The sequence below is a fragment of the Pseudorca crassidens genome, chromosome 5, assembly GCF_039906515.1.
Source record: "Pseudorca crassidens isolate mPseCra1 chromosome 5, mPseCra1.hap1, whole genome shotgun sequence".
Taxonomy (NCBI): Eukaryota; Metazoa; Chordata; class Mammalia; order Artiodactyla; family Delphinidae; genus Pseudorca; species Pseudorca crassidens.
Window position 1 is genome coordinate 20,001,211 of NC_090300.1, and position 20,668 is coordinate 20,021,878.

A 20,668-nucleotide genomic window follows, 5' to 3' on the forward strand; every position below is an offset into this window, starting at 1 on the left:
TGAACTTGGAAGTCACAGTATATATATTATTAAAATCATGAACCTCAGTGATTTCACCTCAGAAGTAAGAAGGCTGAGAAACAATCTCTGAATCAGGCATGGGTTACAAAGAAGAGGAAGGACCAGTAAAGGAGATGGGGGGGGGGGGGAATCAACCAGTGAAGTAGGGGAAAAACAAGTAATAACTTCAGTTTTCACTATGTCCAGCCGAGATTGCTTGCAGAATTTTCATATATGCACCTTCAAATTAGCATTACAGAATAATACTTTTAATATACACCATTCATATATTCAGATCATAACAGTGACTCTATCTAGCTGCTCTAAATGTAGTTCTCTTTTTTTTTTTTGCGGTATGCGGGCCTCTCACTGTTGTGGCCTCTCCCGTTGTGGAGCACAGGCTCCGGACGCGCAGGCCCAGCGACCATGGCTCACGAGCCCAGCCACTCCGCGGCATGTGGGACCGGGGCACGAACCCGTGTCCCCTGCATCGGCAGGCGGACTCTCAACCACTGCGCCACCAGGGAAGCCCCCTAAATGTAGTTCTAAGAAAAAGACTTTAATGCATTATCTACACCAACCTATAACCAACAAGAAGCAGCCCAAGCCCTCAAGGAGTATGTTCTCTTGTGCAGATATTACTCTGCCTCTGGCCATCTTGTTTAAAATACTAATTTGCTTAGCATAAACTAGGCAAAGGTAAACCAGAGCCATTGATTCTCATCGGCACCAACTTCAAACGTCTCACACAACACTGACACATTTTCCAACCGACTTTGGCTTGCCCATCTCAATGTCCCTTGGTTCCCATTGTTATTAACCTGGGTCTCCAGCCTGCAGTAAGAATTTCTCTTTCTTTTATGTTTAAAGCCTTTAATTACTCCCCCAGACATCCCTTCCCAGTTTGGCAGTGCAAACACTTCTGGGAAAGGTTTTCTAGATTTAAACAAACGGATTACATCAGTGATTTCCTGTTCTTTTAAGAATTAGGGCAAAATTCTGTCTTCATCATGTTAGTCCATGGGAGATGGGGCCAGAGAAGAGGCTGGTGATTATTCTTTGAAGAGAATGTTAAGTGGTCTTTCGTCAGCAGTCACAGCTGATAATAATATTTCTGGGGAAAACAAAAATGAAATCTTTTTGGCTTCTACGATAAGACCTTCATTTCCTTTCTTTCAGACATTGTTCTCATTTTGCCGTGACCACATGCATGCTGGTACTGGAGAGCAGCTTAATATGTCCTGGTCAGTTTTCTCCCCAGTCTCTCCAATGCCCAAAGTCATTATTCCCATTTGGTTTTTTAAATATGATCCACTTTCTGATAGATCAAAAAAGTAATCATCTTTTTCAAATCTGTCTGAAATTTTGCTTTTCTCTACACACAAAAAAAATGATTTTCTTAAAAAATACATCACTCTAATTTTGCCTTCCTTTTTACTTCTTTTTAATAACAAGGCTATTACTCATTCTCCAGTTCCTAATGCAGCCAAATTGGAGGGGGACTACAGACTGCTGAACCCTATTCTAAATGAGTGGTACATTATAAATTAAATACAGACAGAGTCAACATGAACTTGATCAGACAGATGAGGGAGAAAAGCCAAAAAGCTGGTTAATTTCTCTTCTCTATCATTTTTTTCTCAAGGCCTTGTATATCTCCTCCCTCTTTTTTCTCTCAAGCTTCTCACCTCAGCTTGGGCACAGAGCAAAGACAAACCACAGCCATCGCCCGTGGTGCAGACCCTAGTGCACAAGGCACAGGAGAGTCCCAGGCTCTCATCGGGGTGAGATGGAGCAAGGAAAACGCCAAGCCTGGGGCAGATCAGTGAGGTCCTGGGGTGCGCTGTCAGGGGATGAAGGTATTTGGGAGATCATGTCATCCAGGAGGAGCAGACTCTGACATCTTCAGAGCCAAGAATGTGGCATAAATGAGCAAAGCCAAACAAAAATGAGTGTGACCCATGGCCAATAACATACCTTAGGTAGACGAAGCTGACACCACTCATCTCCAGCCAAATATTGCCATTCAGAACTGTGGGGTCAGCATTGCCAGAGCGCCTGATTATTAGTATTATTTTTGAGAGAATCAGAAATCTATCTTTTTTTAATGTATGTAAAATAACCTGAGTTTATAAGTCAACTAAGTTTTCCTTGACACCATTACACTTAAGGACCACCAAGTTGAAACCTCTTGTTTTACAATAAGAATCACTATTCCAATTGTCCACCAAAGTCACATGGTGATTAGTAGGCAGAACCCAGACAGTATATAAATGCCCATCTTAAATATTCTCCAGCTGTTATGGGGAGGAGTTTCCCAATTTATCAAATTTTGAAAGAGAAAATACTGGTACCAAAGGTAATAAATAAGTTCTTTAAGAAAGAGATAATAAAAAGAAGAATATTAACATCCTCTCCCCATAGACCATTTTGACATGCTTTTAGGTTTCTTTCATTCTGCATCTTTTTAGAAAAAACAAATTAAGAGAGAGAGAGAGAAAGACTCCTGGAGAGAGAATTAATCTGTTTTGAAGCCTTGTCACATGCCAAACAACTTCCTTAGGACTTTAGGTGTATTATATTTTTTTAATCTTATTTTTTAAATTAGAGAGTAAATTAGGTAAACAGTAAGTGAAGTGAGACCCCAAAAGCATAATTAATGTAAAGCTTTCTTCACGTAAAAATAAAAAAATTAAATAGCTAAGAAAAGTGTGTATGAGTTTAGCTCCTCAAGCATTTCGTCAGGCAAGTATTGGGATCTGGGACTACTCTAAATTTGCACAAGATTATCTAAAAATTACCTCTGTACGTAAGGGCAAGAGTCCTGGTATCTGACCTTGCACCTCTGGAGGCATGAGACATATGGGATTGATATATTTTTAATGCACATTTGAATGTCACTCTGCTAGGAGCAGGGCCAGAGACTGAATGCATACATTTTACTAAAGGCTAAATTTGCTATGTCAGTGTGAGCACAACGAGGGGAAAGTGGATTATCTTGCCCACCCAGAACCAGCCCATCTAATTTACTCCTTCTTTCCTTCACTCATCCAACGCATATTTATTATATTTAGCTCAGTTCTAAGCACAGAGGGATTTGGCAATGTACAAGACACAGGAGACCCCTGCCCTCATGGAGTTTATATTCCAACAAGAGGATACAGACAATAAACAAGGAAAAAGCCAAATTAATTAATGATGTAATTTCAAATAATGCTAAATACTGAGAAGAATTTTAAAAAGCAGAGTACTATAACAGACAGTGAGGAGTGTAATAATGGAGGGGAACAATTTTTAGATATTTATATCAGAATGAGTATAACCCAGAGGTAAAGATATGAGAAAAGAGTGAGAAAGAATTGCAGGTACAAAGGCCGTGAGGTCAGAATGTCCTTGCAAAGTTCAAGGGACAGAAAGGGGCTCTATGGGGCTGGCGGATACTGAGTAAGGGTCAGAAAGGTCACGGGAGGAACGTTTTCCATCACGGAGACTTTTATTTGTTTTAAAATAGCACAGAAAGTCACTGGAGTGTTGGAAGTAGGGAAATGACCTGTCCCTTTGGGAAGACTGAAAGGCTTCCAGAGCCTCCATAGAACAGGAAACCATCACTTCTCTGCCACCTGGAACAAAAGAGTAACTCCAGAAGAAAGAGGGGTTTCTAAGCTTTACGTATATGTAACACGGAGGCCAAGGGAAGAGTCTCTCTGACTTTGGCAGCTTTGTGCCAAGCAGATTTGGCTGACTGAGTCAGCGCCAGCCAGAGCTGGAAGAAGGCCCAAATCCTGCTTGTAAAATACCGCACACAGCCCACTCTCAACAGCCAATCTGCTTCATCAAAACATGGACTTAAAGACAACTAATACAGCCACTTCTGACCTGAACAGACAGCCTTCTGCAAAGACAGCGAGTCCCACCGTGGCAGACCCTTGGGATCACACAGCCCTGACTTTCCTGTTCATCTTATCTGTTCACCTTTAGTTGGCTTTTTAAAAAAAAAAAAATAAACTCCTTAGTGTTTGCATACATTGCTAGCGGGAGTGTAAATGGTTATAGTCTGGCCATAAGCAATAGAATGATAAAAATGTGCCTTCATTTTGACCCAACCATTTTATTTCTATGAATTTATCTTCAGGAAATGATCAGAGATGCTGTGATGAGATAAAGAATATAAATGTCCAACAATAGCACATGGGTTATGTCCGTTAGAGCACTTTTACAGCCATTCAATATCATGTTCTGGGAAAATACTTCAAGATAGAAAAAAGCTCTGTGACATAACTTTAAGGAAAAACAGAGGCTACAAAGTACTATGTATGACACAAGCCTGATTTTTAAAGTATGTACATTTATACGTACATATTTTATTTATATTGCCTATTTTAACATTTTAAAGTGTTAGCAGTAGTTCTCTTTCAACCGTGAGCTAGACTGTCAATTTTTGTTTCTTACTGATTCTCTCTTTTATGAAGTTTTTATAATGAACATAGTTTAGTTTTGTAATTTAAAACAACTCTATCAAAATGTACTAAAACCTTCCTTGAAAGCTTTGTGTCCAAACTGCTTACCTGTGGCATCCTTAGGGCTAGTCTAGGATCACATGTACAAGGATCACACATGCAAATGTTTCCATGGTCCCTGTAACTAAGGCAAAATAAGAGAACAAAAATGAGCTGTTAATCATCACTATTTTGTGATTCCAAATATTCTGTATACATTCATATTATTTTTTAATTTTTTGGACTGAAGTTTTAAAAGTTTTGTCCATTTGGTAGTGACATTCTCCTCTTCCTACTAGAATGTATGTTCCACAAAAGCAGAAGTCTACAACAAAAGTCCATTTTGTTCATGTTTTATCCTCAGTGCCTCCACAGTGCCTGGCAAATAAAGTAGGTAAGTATTTGCTGAATACATTAACGGAGAATAAATGAATCCAAGCCCTAATAATTGCAACTCAGAGACAAACATGGCACATTGGTCAGTGTTCAGTAAAAATGAAAATACAGTGTTTAGGAGGACTGAATTAAACTTTTTGCAAGGGTATACTATCCTACAGACTGGAAAATTCCTTTTTGCTCCAGCAGTATTTTAGGAGCTACTAATTTCTCATATGAATGGCTTTCAACAGTGGTTTCTTTTCCACAACAAGCAAGAAGATTAAGGCCTATGGAAAAAAAATTGCTATTCACAGACTAGTATTGCTGCCAATTTATCCATGAAGGCATAGAATGAAAGGTTGGGGAGATCTCACAGAGGAGAAAGAAAAGTAAAATAAATGAGATTATGCAAATTGCAAATAGTCTATAATTATTTCTTCTATGCTATTCAAATTCAAAAATTATAAATGCAGGGAGCAGGCCACAAAGCCCCAAGGTATGTTATACAATCCAAATAAGTATCAAGGATCTTGAAAATGGCCACATCTCTTGATGCAGTGATTCCACTTCAAGGATACAAACTAAGGACAAATAATAAACTCAGACAAAGATTTTTGAACAAACATGGCTGAACCGCAGATATGAAGAAGAAATTCCATTTTATACATGAATCACAGGCAGATAGAGCTGAAAGGGACCTTAGCTATACTGAAGTTCTCTAGAGAAACATAATCAAAAGGGTGTGTGTATGTGTGAATGAGAGAGAGAGAGAGAGAGAGAGAGAGAGAGAGAAATTTATTTGAGGGAACTGGCTCATGTAATTGCGGAGGCTGGCAAGTCCAAAATCTGCAGGGTAGGCTGGAAGGTTGGAGACTCGGGGAAGTTTGGACGCTTCAGCTTGAGTCCAAAAGCAGACTATAGGCAGAATTCTCCCTTCTTCAGGGGAGGTCAGTCTTTTTCTGTTAAGGCTTTCAGCTGGTTGGATGAGACTGCTCACATGGTGGGTTGTCTACTCAAAGGCTACTGATTTATATGATAATCTCATCTAAAAAATACCCTCAAAGCAACATCCCAATGTATTTGACCAGATATCTGGGTTCTCTGCCTAGCCACGTTGACACATAAAATTGTCCATCATATTGGCCCATAGGCACATTTGGAAGGACTCTCAGAGACGTGAACTTCCCAAGCTTGTTGACAAATAGACCCAAATTGAAATCTCTCCTTAGTGTTGATATCAGTCTTTTCCTGAAGTCTACAAAATGTCCTTGAGAGTCATATCTAGAGCTAGAAAATATCAGACAATACCTTTTATTTTTTTATTTTAATTTTAAGTATAGCATGCCTTGTTCTAAAAGTATATAGCTCATCTTTCCAGGGGTATGGAAGATCTTATTCACTTGAGATCCCAGAAGCTCTTAGCATCATGCTTTCCATAACACAGGCATCCAATATCTGCTTGCTCAATTAAACTGAGCCTCATTTTAAATGACCTCAGTCAGAAAGTTGTCATGTCATATCACCTAACTTCTCTGATTTTCATTTTCCCTTTCTATAAATGACAGGATGTACTATTAATCTATAATATCATATAAATTGTAGCTACAGTAAGTATGTAGGAGCTCAGAGGAGAAAAATGGCAAGGAATGCTCTTCATGAAGGATGTGAGGTTTGAAGGAGGAGTCAGATGCATATAGTCAGAGACAAATGTGGGATATTGCAATGAAAGAAAACAGTGCATGAAATGAAAGAGGTAGAAATGTACCAGGTGTACTTGACAGACAGTGGGTTGTATAGAACTTTGTTGAGAGAAGCTATGGGAGATGTGGCTAGAGAAGCACGTGATGAACTTCAAGACAATATAAATAGCTTGCACTTTAATGTGATTGGGTGTCATTGATAGTTTTTGAATTGGAGAGAAACTTGATTAAAGTGGTGTTTTGTGGAGGGGGAAAAAACCTATTCTGGCCATATTAATTTGTCCTCTTTAAATTAAACAACTTGATCATTTTCTTATGTCTCCCATTCCCTTAACTGTTTTTGTAGTCACAGGCTAATCCAATTCCTTGTATAAATTATACAATATTAAGCTGCAAATAAACTACCAAAAAATAATTTAGAAGTAATTTTGTCATAAAAATTATTTCAATGCAGTTGTCACATCTAATATCTGTTATTACATTTATACACTATTACTTGTCAGAGAAAACATTTAAACAGGAAATCTTGGGCTGCAGAGAACCCCATTAAAATGAACTATAAATCTAGGGTGAAGGGAAGTTTTCAAAATTAAGAAAGAAGAGACATAGGCTGTATGCAGATGTCACAGTAAGTCTTCCAGGGAGGAAATAAGGATTTGGTAGCTTGCAACTTAAACAGTAAAGAATTGACTGTTTCAATGTATCTGACTGTGTGGCTGGTATTTGGAAAAGACAGCGTTGTGAGGATACCAGGAGTTGCCTTGGCGGCTGAGCTCTGTCTCTGTTACTTCCTAGCTTGCTGACTGAGCAAATATTCTCTTCTACAGTTTCTTCATCCGTAGAAATAATATGCCTAATACATTATCCCACACATAATAGGCCTCCTTAAGGACACAGTTCACCCTCCCACCACCTTCTCTACTCTGGCCACAATCGTCTTTAGTTGTAAAGTTGTAGACAACACTACCAACCTCACAGTGCTGCTGAGAAGAGGGAGGGAACTAAACCACACTAAGTAATGCCCGCAAGGCTCTCATTGTAGCAGATCCTTTCACACATCATATAATAAAAGTTATTAGACAAAATTATTCCTGTTTCAGGGCTTCCCTGGTGGCGCAGTGGTTGAGAGTCCGCCTGCCGATGCAGGGGACACGAGTTCGTGCCCCGGTCCGGGAAGATCCCACGTGCCGCGGAGCGGCTGGGCCCGTGAGCCATGGCTGCTGAGCCTGCGCGTCCGGAGCCTGTGCTCCGCAACGGGAGAGGCCACAGCAGTGAGAGGCCCGCGTACCGCAAAAAAAAAAAATTTTTTTCCTGTTTCAATTCACAGTTTTTCCCATTAAAAGAACATAGCCTACATGTTCATGTCTGGTTAGAATCAGATGTATCTACTTTTTCTTCACATGTTTCTAAAATGAGCAGAACGCCATGATTAAATGGTTTCTCATAGAGTTCTTATACATGAAAGAGCTCAGAAAACAATTCATCTTAGTAAGTAAAATATACTAACACTAATGTATGTTTATTGAGTGCTTCCTATCTACCAGGCACTCTTCAATGTGACTTAATGTATTCATACATGCTCACAACAAGTTGGTAAAGAATCCATACCTTTATTATTGCCATTTTATGGGTAGGAAAATTACAATTTATGAAACATGCTTGAGGTCACCTTGCTTGTTGCTAGCAGAGCTGGGATTAAGAGACATCTAATCCCATGCACTTGTTGGGGCATGGAACAAAAACCAAGTAATATCCAAAATTGTGGTCTACATTCTTCTTTTTCAAAAAATCGAAAGCAAATGAAGATTTAGACTTTTGTGTCTAAAATGTCTATAATTTCAAAAGAACAAATTCTCTACCTTTCAGTGAGAAAAACAAAAAATCTAGTGTATCATTCTTAATAGAACTGTTTGGTTTTGTTTTTAACTGTTATTTAAAAATTACTTTAAAAAAGGATCTCTGAAATATAGACATAAATAATCCATAGAAAAATTTCCAAGATTGCTGATTATAGGACTTTGGCCCTATGTTAAAGCTGTAAGCATCTCTGGTATGTAAATAGAGATCAATTTTAGGGTTCTTAGATATCCTTTATCCTTATTATTTTTTAAACAGACTTATTGCAATTTAATTCATATACCATAAAATAAATCACCTGTTTCAAGTGTGCAATTCAGTGGTTTCTAAAATACATTTACAGAGTTATAAACTGTCACCAGGAGGGGTACAATGTTGAACCTGTAAGGGACACCATTCTCTAAAAAAGGATAAGAGCAGAAACCACAAACCAATCTGGAAATGTACTTGGAGACACTGGAGTTAAAGGAAAGTGATCTACTTAAACATTATGAACACTAAAGTATTAACTCATAATTCTCTCCTTAACACGGAGTGGGAATATATTTGCATTCCATAACTAACAGGAAGAAATATGTTTTACTGATCTACAGAGAACTAAACTAAGACGTCTCATCTAGAGTGTATTATCAATTTCCTCTGTAAAGCTTTGTGATGACATCTATTTGCTACTACCATTCCCTTGAATGTTACTCATAATCTTCTTGCTGCCAAATCCATATAGTCTTTTATTATTTGATGAGTAGAAAAGGTAACAATGAGAGATGTGAGAGAAATGTCTGTCAATTGAGAAGGCTGTTGAATTTCAAAGCGTACAAATCAAAGGATCTATTTATAGACATTAAGTTCTAGATTTTCACAGTTTGAAGGAACTTTAAGCTAACAACCTCTTTTTTTTACAGATGAGGCTGCTTGGAGAGACTAAAGTTCAGAACCCGCTCTGGTGAGCCACTTATTACCTAATTTCATATTCAAACTTGACCTGTATGAATATGAAATTGAATGACCCTATATTATTCAGGGGGTTCAGGTATCATATAGGTGTCTCATCGCTTTTATAGTATCATAAGCTTTTCAGGACAGGGACTTGTTTTTCCTGATTCCTCAGCATCCAGCAGTGTTTGGCTAAAAAGCATTTTTTAACTATCACATTTTAGCTACCTATAAAAGTTAAGCCTGTGGTTTCTTCGGAACTAAAAGTTCTATATCCAAAAATCTTACTGTTGTTTGTCTTCAGATTTTTCATCTTTTTTTCCTCTATTATTCCACCATTTGATACCTATTTGTTGCTGCTCTTTGTTTCAATGATAAGATAAAGAATTCTAAAATGAATTAAAATTTTAAAATATTTTTTAAAACAGTCTAGATTACACAGGAAAAAAATGATTATCTTTGGAAGGACTAATTCTCAAACAAATTTTCTAGTCAAAGAAAAACAAAAAGTAAAGAATTAAATCCAATTTAACAAGTATTAGTTGGAACTTTCTTATGCTTAATGCACTGAAGATACAACAGTTATATAAGACATAGATCCTACCTTCAAGAAACTCTTATCCTCTAGAAAAAAATAAGTATTGTATGACAATTTGATCAGTTAATTGTATTTTTTTTTTTTTTTTTTTTTTTTTTTTTTTTTTGCGGTACGCGGGCCTCTCACTGTTGTGGCCTCTCCCGTTGTGGAGCACTGGCTCCGGACGCGCAGGCCCAGCGGCCATGGCTCACGGGCCCAGCCGCTCTGCGGCATGTGGGATCTTCCCGGACCGGGGCACGAACCCGTGTCCCCTGCATCGGCAGGCGGGCTCTCAACCACTGTGCCACCAGGGAAGCCCAGTTAATTGTATTTTAAAGCAAAATAATACTTAGTATATATTATTAAGTACTAAAATATTTTATTTAATCCTTACAACAATCCTATGAGGTAAACACTATTATACTTTCATTTTACAAATGAGAAAACTGAGGCACAGAGAGGTTAAATGACCTCCCCAAGCTACAGCAGAGCTGATATTTGAACCAGGCAGTGTCCATTCAGAACCTGCATTCTTATGCTGTATTGTATTACCTCTCACTGAATGCAACTTCTCAATTAATTTCATTTCTTTTTACACATATATCACCCAAATCAGAAATTAAGATTTACTGGTTATTCTACATCAGGGAGATAAATCTATTCTCACACAGAATCAGTCTGAAGATTGTAAATGCCTTACAAATATATGACATTATTAAAACATTATTTTCATGTTTTACATTTTGATGAAAATGTGTATTTAGAAGCATAAGCGTCTGCTATAGCACACAGTACATTTCTAAAAAGCTTGCAATATGATACACTGAACATCTAAAGTTACAGAGCTTATGGGAAAAAAAATAGAATTAATCCCGATAACTAAAACCCTTTGCCACTTTATGGCCAGAGCACTAACCACAGCAACAAACAACAACCACAAATCCTACTTTAAAACTATTGATCACAGTTTTTTTTAATGTTAAAATTATTATAAATAAATACTATAAGACTTTATCCTAAAATACAAAAGAAGGTAGACTAATGGAAGGGAGTCAAAGAAAGTCTGCTGAATTATGGAGACAAGCAAACTGCCCTCAGAAGTTGTAGGTGGATAAGCAGATGCAGGCTTTGCAAAGATCTAGACTGATGTTTGGATGTTATCTTGTCACTGTTTCTTCTGCACGTGATCAACCTCAAGAAAAGGTGGTATGAATGAACACCATTCACAGTACCGTGTTCTTCCATGGCTTGCTGGATCCAGCTTCCTTAGTACACCTTGCATTCTGATGTTAAGAGCACAAAACATTAGGATACTGGGGGAAAATCACGTAAGAACTGTCTGGTCTTTCCGATTCTACTGATGTCATCTCTTTCTATATCAATCCCATTTGAACTTATTCACATTATAGAACATGTGTTGTAGCAGAAGAAATTGTATTTAGAATTATTTCTTAATTTAGAGTCTTTTCTTCTTTTCTGTTAAACACACTTATAAGTTGAAAATGTCCACTTTATTCAGAGCAAAATGCTTTACTAAATTAAGTCCAATTATGGCTAGCAGCATATGGGTCAGTGCAGAGAAAACACAGCTTTCAGCGCCAAACAGAAGTGTCCCAGGCGTCATTCACACATTTCCACCTGCAATTTCAGCATGAGTGCGAATTTTCTTCCCCTTTCATCTCCTCTGACATTAATACAAAATTTAAAATAATATGGGGTGACTATTATAGCCTTTCATTCCCGATAGCCATATTTTAGGACTAAGGGATTAGCTAAAGTCCGGTATCATTTCAAAGAACAAAATAAAAATAGATAGAAATGGCACTTTTCCTAATCAAGTGGAAAGTGGGGTTTTTTTTGGTCCAATTACAAGAAATTTCTATTGATTAGAACGTACTTATACAGCTCAGGTTGATGTGTCTCTCAAAGCTGTTATCTGAATTGCCAATTCACTTCCTCTAAGCCCCATGACCAGAAAAAATGATTTGTTTTCTGTAGTCCTGCCCTAATTTGGTCCTGGTGAGTTGTTGAGCCTTTCTTGTAACTTTGTTCCTTGGTTTGCTGAAGGCTTGGTTTACTCATCCCAGTAAAAACTCCTGCTTGTTCACCTCCTTCTCTGAACAAAGGCTGATTTTCGTAAGAGTTCCTGAATGTTTTCCCTTAGGCATTGGGACTAGCTTCTCCCAGAGAAGTGGGCTGTTGCACTGCTTTTTGTCATCTTTCATCACAGAAATGTTCAAAAGGCAGCAGAAACTGTGATAGGCAAGTAAGTCTCTGCTTTCACGAAGAGGGTGATGGAAAAGAATTTTAAACAATTTTAGCAATAAACATTTGCTGGTACGTGAATCTGGATTTATAGTAGTTAGAGGTATGTGCATTTTCATAGAATAGTCTAGGCATGGTTCCTCCCACTTCGTTACTCCAAGACCTGAGCATTGTGTTGCTTTTGGTTTCCCTGTTACAGCTGATAACATCAAACATTTAAAACGGAGCAGAGCGCTGCTGACTGCGGCTCCAAGCAGCTTCAGGTTGAGCGATGTTATCAGTGGTTACAAGAGTAACAGAACTCCAGGGCCTGGGCTGGGTCTTGGCTTGTAAAATGTCTTTCAGTTCTACTTCTACAATGTTTTTATGTAGAAAGTAGCTTGGCATCAATATGTTACTAAACACCAGGAATTTTTTGAAAGGGAGCAAAGGATTTTGAAACATCGAAGCTATGATGATAAAATGGAGACATGCAAAATTATATTTGCCTGTTAAAAATCACTCTAACCTTTCACTTGTACATAGATCTTAACAACAAATTCCCGGTGTATCTTAACAAATTCCCAGTGTTCTGAAACAGCTCTGAAGGACTTGTTTGCGAGCATTTTAAAATATGAGGGAATTCCTTACTCCTTCTAATAAAGCTGTATCTCATGATTTACGCATCAATTTTCACAGCGTGGCTGCACAAAACGGGTTAATTCCAGAGCTCAGGCAGCTGAAAGGAGGGAGTTAAAGAGACCAAGAGTTTCTTCAGGATGGTCTGGGTTCCTTTTTTCTGAGCGTCTATACCTGGAAGCCTCAAGAAATACAGATGACATGGGAGAAAAAGCGAACATGCATCCTAGGGCTTTAAACTCTGTTCCAGAGTCCCCCACCCCCGAACCACAGCCCTCCTCCCAGCAAGAGGCCTGACATTTTGCATCAGGACCAACAGCAGATAGCCAGCTGCTAGGAGGCTAGCTATGGGGAAGCCACACAGAGAAAAGGGTAAAAAAAAATAAACTTTGCAAAATCTTTCTTTAAAACATAACTTTCCAGAACACATAGGTTTTCCCAGAAAAAAATGATTAACAAATTAGTGTTCAAATAGATTAAGTTGAGAGTGGTGTTAAGATAGTGACGTTTATATAACATTTGGACGCAATGCAGTACCAGGGAGGATAATAATTGGGAAAGCAGAAAATAATGAAAATTGCTTTTTCTTAATTTAGTTCTGACATCCAGCAAGGTTCAGCCCAGGTGGCTACCATATACGTATGCTGGAGGCTACCAGAAAAGAAAATACTTAAGAAAACAAGTGTACCATTTTTTAAATGTTTTATTTTAAAATATTATTAAATTAAAATATTTCTAAAGGAATTGGACATGACTATTTAAAAGGCATTTTAAATAGTCTCCTAATTTCTCCTAATTTCCTTCAGCTCTGATATGACTCCCCACATTTGTTTCATCTTTATTCCTTTTCATTTGGGTTTGACTAGGGAAACAGATGATTACAATGATATTATTATAATTAAAAATATTGAGATGAAAATAAAAGTTTGAAAAAAATATTTATCAAAAGTTAACTTTTGAGGGGTAGGCCATTTTATTTGAGGCAAAGTGCACAGAAAATTCATCTGTGCAATGATCCAAGGCATCATCATATCCCAAATCCCTGAAGTCTTTCTTGTCTCTTGTAGCAAGGTGCATTAGCTGACTAATAGTATTTCCAGAGAGAAAAATGGAAAGGAAAATGCTGAGCCTGACACAGAAGAGCTTAATAGACTTGGGTACATATATTAGCCTTATGACTCACGATAGATTTGCACCACTGCCAACTCCATCTCAGAGGGTCTGTCATTAACACTTCCTCTTATCCCTCCAGCCTTTTCTCCCCTCAAATTATCTTACAAGCTTTCCAAGTGGATGCTTTAACTTAATATTTCCTCAAGGATGACAGAATTTAAGCAGGTTCAAGAGAGAGCAATTAGATGTCTTATTTTGTTGGCTGATTTCAGCAAATATCAAGTTCAAGATTTTGTTTTATTTATAGGGTCTATGTTTCTATTAGAAAAATAGAAAAATCAACTAATACTGAGGCCTTAAAGGACTAAGAAGAAAATAGTCCTTCCCTTGTCCTTAAGGAATGACAAATTTCTTTCAAAATTTTAAAAGTTTTTGTGATTTCTTAAATAAGTTAGGTAACACTTGGTTAAAATGTATCAAACACACAGAAATGTAGCAACTGATAATAACTGATAATAAGGTAATTTCATTTAGTTATTAAAATTGCTTCCTCCCCCTTGTTTCCTACCATCTATTAACATGAGAATCAGAGATATAAATGGAAATGAGTTGTTTTTCTCTGCATGAATAGAAAAATGGATAGTCTTCCGTTACCCTCGGTCAAGTCCAGAAATGAAATAAATTATGATTACAATTTATAATTACAAAAGTGAACCTTCACTGGGATTCACATGGTGGTCTCTCATTCCCCTTTCCTACTTTCAGGAAGATTCTGTAAAGACATCATGATTTACAAGAATTATTTACACTTGCTTTCTACTGCAGTGCTTCTTCGTGTGAGGTAGATAATTTGCATCACCTCTAAACAAAGCATAGACAGACTACAAGGATATTAATGATCTAAAATATGAAAAGAAATAATAAGAAACTTCTATAGACCGCTCTTTATTTATGAGTTCTCTAGATACTAATGCTATCTCAGAAACACCTGAAAGACAAGCCTGTTTGAAATGACTTCTATTAGGCTGAAAAATTAGTCCTTAATAATTTATTCACTTTAACATTTTCAGAGCTGAGACACGGAGAGAGTTTTTCAGTGTTTCATCAGCAAGGTCTTAGGCATTGCTCTTTGGGTGAAATCTGAGCTAAGATGTTTCATCATCACCCCTGTTCTTCCTCCCAGAGAAACCCTCACGACTTGGTTCTCCTCTTGCTTGACCAGGAACCCCAACCAGACTCAGTTGCTTGATATACAGTGAGACCACATCCCTTGTCGTCCTCCCCTTCCCTTTAGTCCCTTTGGCTAGCATTGCCACTTCCCTTCCACACCTAGCTCTTCTCTACACCTCACCCACCTTACCTACCAAACTAATCTTAAAACAATCCAACATTTTAGGATCCTGAGTCATACTGGGGAAACCACACCACCGTGCGGACTAATCACTCTTTCAGATGCCCAGTCACAGCTGGCCTGCAGCCCTCTCTGGACAAATATTTATATGGTCATAATAAGTTGTCACAATGGCAGGAATTCCCTGGTGGTCCAGTGGTTAGGACTCTTCACTTTCACTGCCGAGGGCCCGGGTTCGATCCCTGGTCAGGGAACTAGGACCTCACAAGCCTCGCGGCCAATAAATAAATAAATAAATAGCCACAGTGGCAAGTCAAAACCATCAGCAAATTGCCCTGTTGTTCTTTGCTGTCCCTGCCACCCTTACAGCCTGCTCTCTTTCTTCAGCAGCACCCTTCTCTCCTACGTCACAGGGAAATAAAAGCTGGCCAGGTGTTTCCCGTTCTGATGTCCAAGGCTCCTGCACCTGTCTCTCTTTTACATGGTCTTTTCTACTTGTGTAAGGTCTCTTAGGTACTTCCACCAGCATCTCTCTCTCCTGCGTCTTCAATTTCTCTCTTCTATATCCCCTCATTCCATCTGCCTTCAACAGACTCTGATCTGGTTTCTGCATCCACTCTGCTAAAACTTCCTGGCAAACTTTGCCAGTGATCACCTCCTATTGCTCTACACAAACTCATTTTCATTATGTTAGTTGACATTCTTAAACTATTTGACACAGTCGATCCTTCAATTCTTTCTAGAATTCTCTCCTCTCCTCCCTCCGTGGCCATTTGCTTTCGTGGTCCTCCTCTTGTATTTCAGACGTTTCCATTTCACTCTTCTTATCCATCTCCTAAATGCCTGTCATCTTGGGGGGAGCTGAAGTGGCTGAACCAGGATTCAGAGCCAGACAGAACTCCAGAGCCCAGCAACACAGGCTCCGTATTGCTTAATGGCTGAACCCACTGGCTTCAGAGTCAAGCCAAAATGGGTTCAAAGCTCAGCCCTGCTAATTATTTTGCCTCTTTGAGCACTGGTTTTCTCATATATAGAATATAGGTAATAATACTTTCCAGATAGAGTTGCTGTGAGGAATAACTCTGGTAATAAATGCAAAATGTCTGGAAATAGTAGCTTTCCAATAAGTGATATTTATTATTATTTCATTGACTTTATGGTTCCTCAAATATTTATATTTGTTTTCAGAGTCAAACATGAAACAAAACAATAAGGTAGGGAGACATTTAGGGCACAGTTATATTAGGGAAGGAGAGAGAGGCATTCTTGCTGCAAACCAGTTAAACCAACTGAACAATTATCTGAGCTATTTACCTTCAGCTTAATTCTCCATTAAGAGGCTTCCATCCTTTTGAGAAGCACACTGACGTGAATGCCTCACCAGCACTGTTAGTAAAGAATCCTCACGGCCTCTTCCATCTTAACCCGGACTCTGTATGGACCAATGATCCCAGATTGGCAGCTTCCAAAGCGTATTAACGCATCACTAACACATTATCTTTAGGACTATCTTTGAACAGCAAAGACAGAAATATTTGATAAGAATCTATTAAGCAAGTCAGAACATTTCTCATTTTGTGGAGATTTCTTCTACCTATAAGTTTGTAATTCAAAGGAAAAATGAAGAGTCTATTGATTGTTTTAAGTTCTTGATAAAGGAAAATTTTTTAATGTTTTTTAATTTTTTTTAAATAAAGGATAAATTTGTTTAAAAACATGGGGAAACCATGTTTGTCATACAAATATAAAGCAAACATGTATTAAAGATTTTATTTAACTTATTAATGCATGAGGGAACCCAGAAGATGTTACAACTTAGTCAAAGGAGAGTCCTTAGGACACAGATATACAAATAGATGTGAAACTGTCAATACCCACCAGGCAATAACTAATTAAGTTTCACCACATACAGCACATCTATATTTCTATGGATAAAAACTTTTTTTGGATTATTATCAGAGTCGTAAAAGTTTGAAGATAATGTAAGAAAGAGATACCCTAACAGAGCACTTAGTATTTTTTTTTGCCCATTTTGAAGTTTTTTACAGTTTTTCTGACAGCTTGTCTCTTAAAGCTAAGGATACCAACTGTACATTTTGCTATGTCCTGATACTTCACACAGACAGATAAATTCTCCTCAACCAAGGAGACAGATTTAGCATGTGTTAAAGAGTACCAAAATAATATTGATACATGGTAGTCAGAATCTAAATAGGTTAGAGAACTCCTGGTTTCTACTCCTAGAGCCAGTACTTTGAACACTATGGGTCCCTTTTACCTTATGTATAAAATGGCATTTAAGTTTTCCTAAGATTTTAGAGTAGAAATTACAGAAGCAGAAAAAATAAGATTCATGACTTTCAGATGAAGGATAGAATGATGACTGCTCTGACTTGCATTTCCCCCTCATTCTTCCTCTCTTCCTTACCCATCTGGGTTGCATTAAAAAGCTTGATACAGGATCTCACTGGGAAGGAGAGGGGTGGGTGGTGGTGCAATGGACACTGAGCTTGACAGAGAATCATCATGGCATTTCCATAGAGAGCTCACAATGGAATCATTGTCAGCCCTCCCTTTGCTTTGACCCTGATGCTGAACATGAAGTCAGGGCACATGCCCCAGAGTTCATCCAGCTGGAGCCCTGCGAGAACAAGGATGGTGATGTCAGCTTTGGCACTCTGTTTAAGGACAACAAAGCCTGTGCCTAGCGAATTACATAAAGATGGATCACAACCCCCAGCTCCATGTTTACAAAGCCATCAGCAATAAACACACATACCTTTTTTTTTTTTTTTTTTTTTTTTTGTGGTACGCGGGCCTCTCACTGTTGTGGCCTCTCCCGTTGCGGAGCACAGGCTCCGGAAGCGCAGGCTCAGCGGCCATGGCTCACGGGCCCAGCCGCTCTGCGGCATGTGGGATCCTCCCAAACCGGGGCACGAACCCGTGTCCCCTGCATCGGCAGGCGGACTCTCAACCACTGCGCCACCAGGGAAGCCCAACACACATACCTTTTAGTAAAAGAAAACCATAGCCACTTTCATCATCGTGACAAAAGAAGAATCGATTTTTTTAAAAACTATGGGTAATTAGTATAACATAAGACCCTCCCCCCCTTTCTAGTTAGTCAATATCACAAGAGCATATGTGTTTTGCCTTTATTTTCCATAAACTACAGCTCTTTGTCACTTGTACCTATAGCTGTAAACATTATTATATCAGCCTTTAGAAAATTTTACAACTTTCATTTTAATAATTATATAGAAAAAGAACAGAAATTTTAATTCTAGAAGTAATTTGGGTCAGGGTCTCCTAAAATTCCCAGAGGTCTCTTGGCGCTTCTGAAGAGGCTCCATTCTTTCTCAAAAAATAAGGTTTATCTCTGATTTCACACCCCCCCACTAACAATAGCAGTGATTATACAGAATTGTTTTTATTCCCTTTATAAATAACTTTCAATTCTAATCTGCTCCTTCGAACAAATAACTAATCACTGTTTCTCTTACAATCATACTCATTAGGCATGGCTTTTAAAAATAAAATTAAATATGTTTAAGTACATCTTTGAGGCCGACTCTCAAAGTAAAACAGAGGAGAAGGACGTATGACCTCAACCACGTGGAGTTTAACCTCATTTAAATATCCATAAGCCAATCCTTCCTCTTTTCATAAAAAATTCTGTTGTTTGAGAGTATTGCCATTTGCTATCTGTTTCTTTAAAAGATAAATGTGTAAGTGTTCAACTGAAAACAAAGTCAGAAATATATAAATATGTTGTTTCCCTAAGCACACATGCACATAAAACCTGGGAGAAAAAGGAATTTGCATATTGTTATTGAATTTCTTCAGGAAAAAAAAATGTTGGGAAAGATATATAGCTGTTGGTGAACAAAAGTGGAGGCATTTAGCTTTTCACCATTACAGAAAAGACTAACTCAAAACCTACACTCAGTTTCAGTTCCATGAAAACAAAAGCAATTTCAAGATTTCTTCCCACTAATTATTGCCTTTTATAATAATAGATAACATAAGATAAGCATTTAATATACGCCGGACACTAAGTCTTTTACGTGCATTGATTATTTCTAACCCTTAATAACAATTTATAAAGCAAGTACTATTATTATCAGCCTCTTTTCATGGATAGGAAATTAAGGATTTGAGAGGTTAAAACTTGCCCAAAGTCACAAAGCCATAGAGATTCACGGCAAGCACTATCTCTCCTATGTTTTACTGTAGGCAGTATTACTGTACCTAAAAATGCTTCTTAGGCTCTGTAGTAATGTTTCCCAAACTCTCTGCATTTCTCCTTAGGGTCCCAAATTGCACAGTACCTTAATTTCTTTGTCTTGTTTAGGGATTTTATCACACTCTCTTTAGCTCAAAAATTCCAATAAATTTTGCCTGCAAAGGCCCTTTTCCAGGTCTTCCTTGCGCTCTTCTCTGTTCCTTGACTACACCAAATTTTTAAATAATACTATCCTTTTGTCCTTTACTGACAGGAAATCCTTTTGATATCCTTTTGGTCTGGTTCCACAGGACTGGAGTTACGCCACAAATAATAAGTGAAAAGGCTCAGGGAATGTTAAGTAAGGGTGTTGATTTGTCAGAATATTTTCCACTTGTTGCTGAGGTTAGTAGCTAAATTGCTTAAAATTTTAGATAATAGGGAAGAAGATAATCATTATCCCAAACACACAAATAATGAAGTTTTTCTCTCGAAAGAGCCAATCCTCTTCACTTTCTCTCCTCAGCACTTCGTTTCTTGGGTAGATAACGGAGGTAGCAGATTTTTCCCTCCTAGAAGCTCCTCAGATGTGAGATTTTTTTCCTGCTATGTGGACCTTCTATTAAATGCAGGAAGGAGGGCTGAAGCTTTATCATTAACATCTTAAGGATCCTGATTTCTTTCTCTGCTTAGACAACAACCTTCCCTACTCTAGGATGAAGTAAAAATGTCTTGACCTGGCATAAAAGAGGCTTCCAAATTCATCTCCTTCCAGTGGAGCCTTACCTCTTCCCACTGCTTTCCACTCTCTTGGGCTCCATGCTCTCACAACTGAACTCCCCAGATGAGCCTTTGCTTCCATGCTTTTCCATTACTGTTTCTCTCACTGGAAAAGTCTGTATTCCTCTTTTCTCCTAGTTCCAGTTCAAGGCTTTAATTGAAGGTTTTGCCTCTGTAATACCCCCCAGACAATCTCACTCTTCTCTCACTTAGCATTATACCTTTCTCCTTGTTCTCCTTTGCATATTTCTCGATGCCTTGGAACTGTTCCTGGAGCAAATTTCCAGGGATCAAAGCCCAAGAAACTATCAGATAATGCTAATTCAAATATCTGATCCTGAATTAAAGTTCACCCCAACTTCGCTGGTATCCCTC

At 38.2% G+C, this 20,668-nt stretch overlaps 1 long non-coding RNA gene across 2 annotated transcripts in view; it reads right to left on the reverse strand.

Annotated features, from left to right (window-relative positions):
* The window catches only part of LOC137224683 (uncharacterized), a 141,634-nt gene that overhangs the window by 73,997 nt on the left and 46,969 nt on the right, over positions 1–20,668 (reverse strand). For both annotated transcript variants that reach the window (XR_010943438.1, XR_010943437.1), the window contains exon 3: positions 4,566–4,641. This is a non-coding gene — a long non-coding RNA (uncharacterized lncRNA). The remainder of the gene's footprint in view (positions 1–4,565; positions 4,642–20,668) is intronic.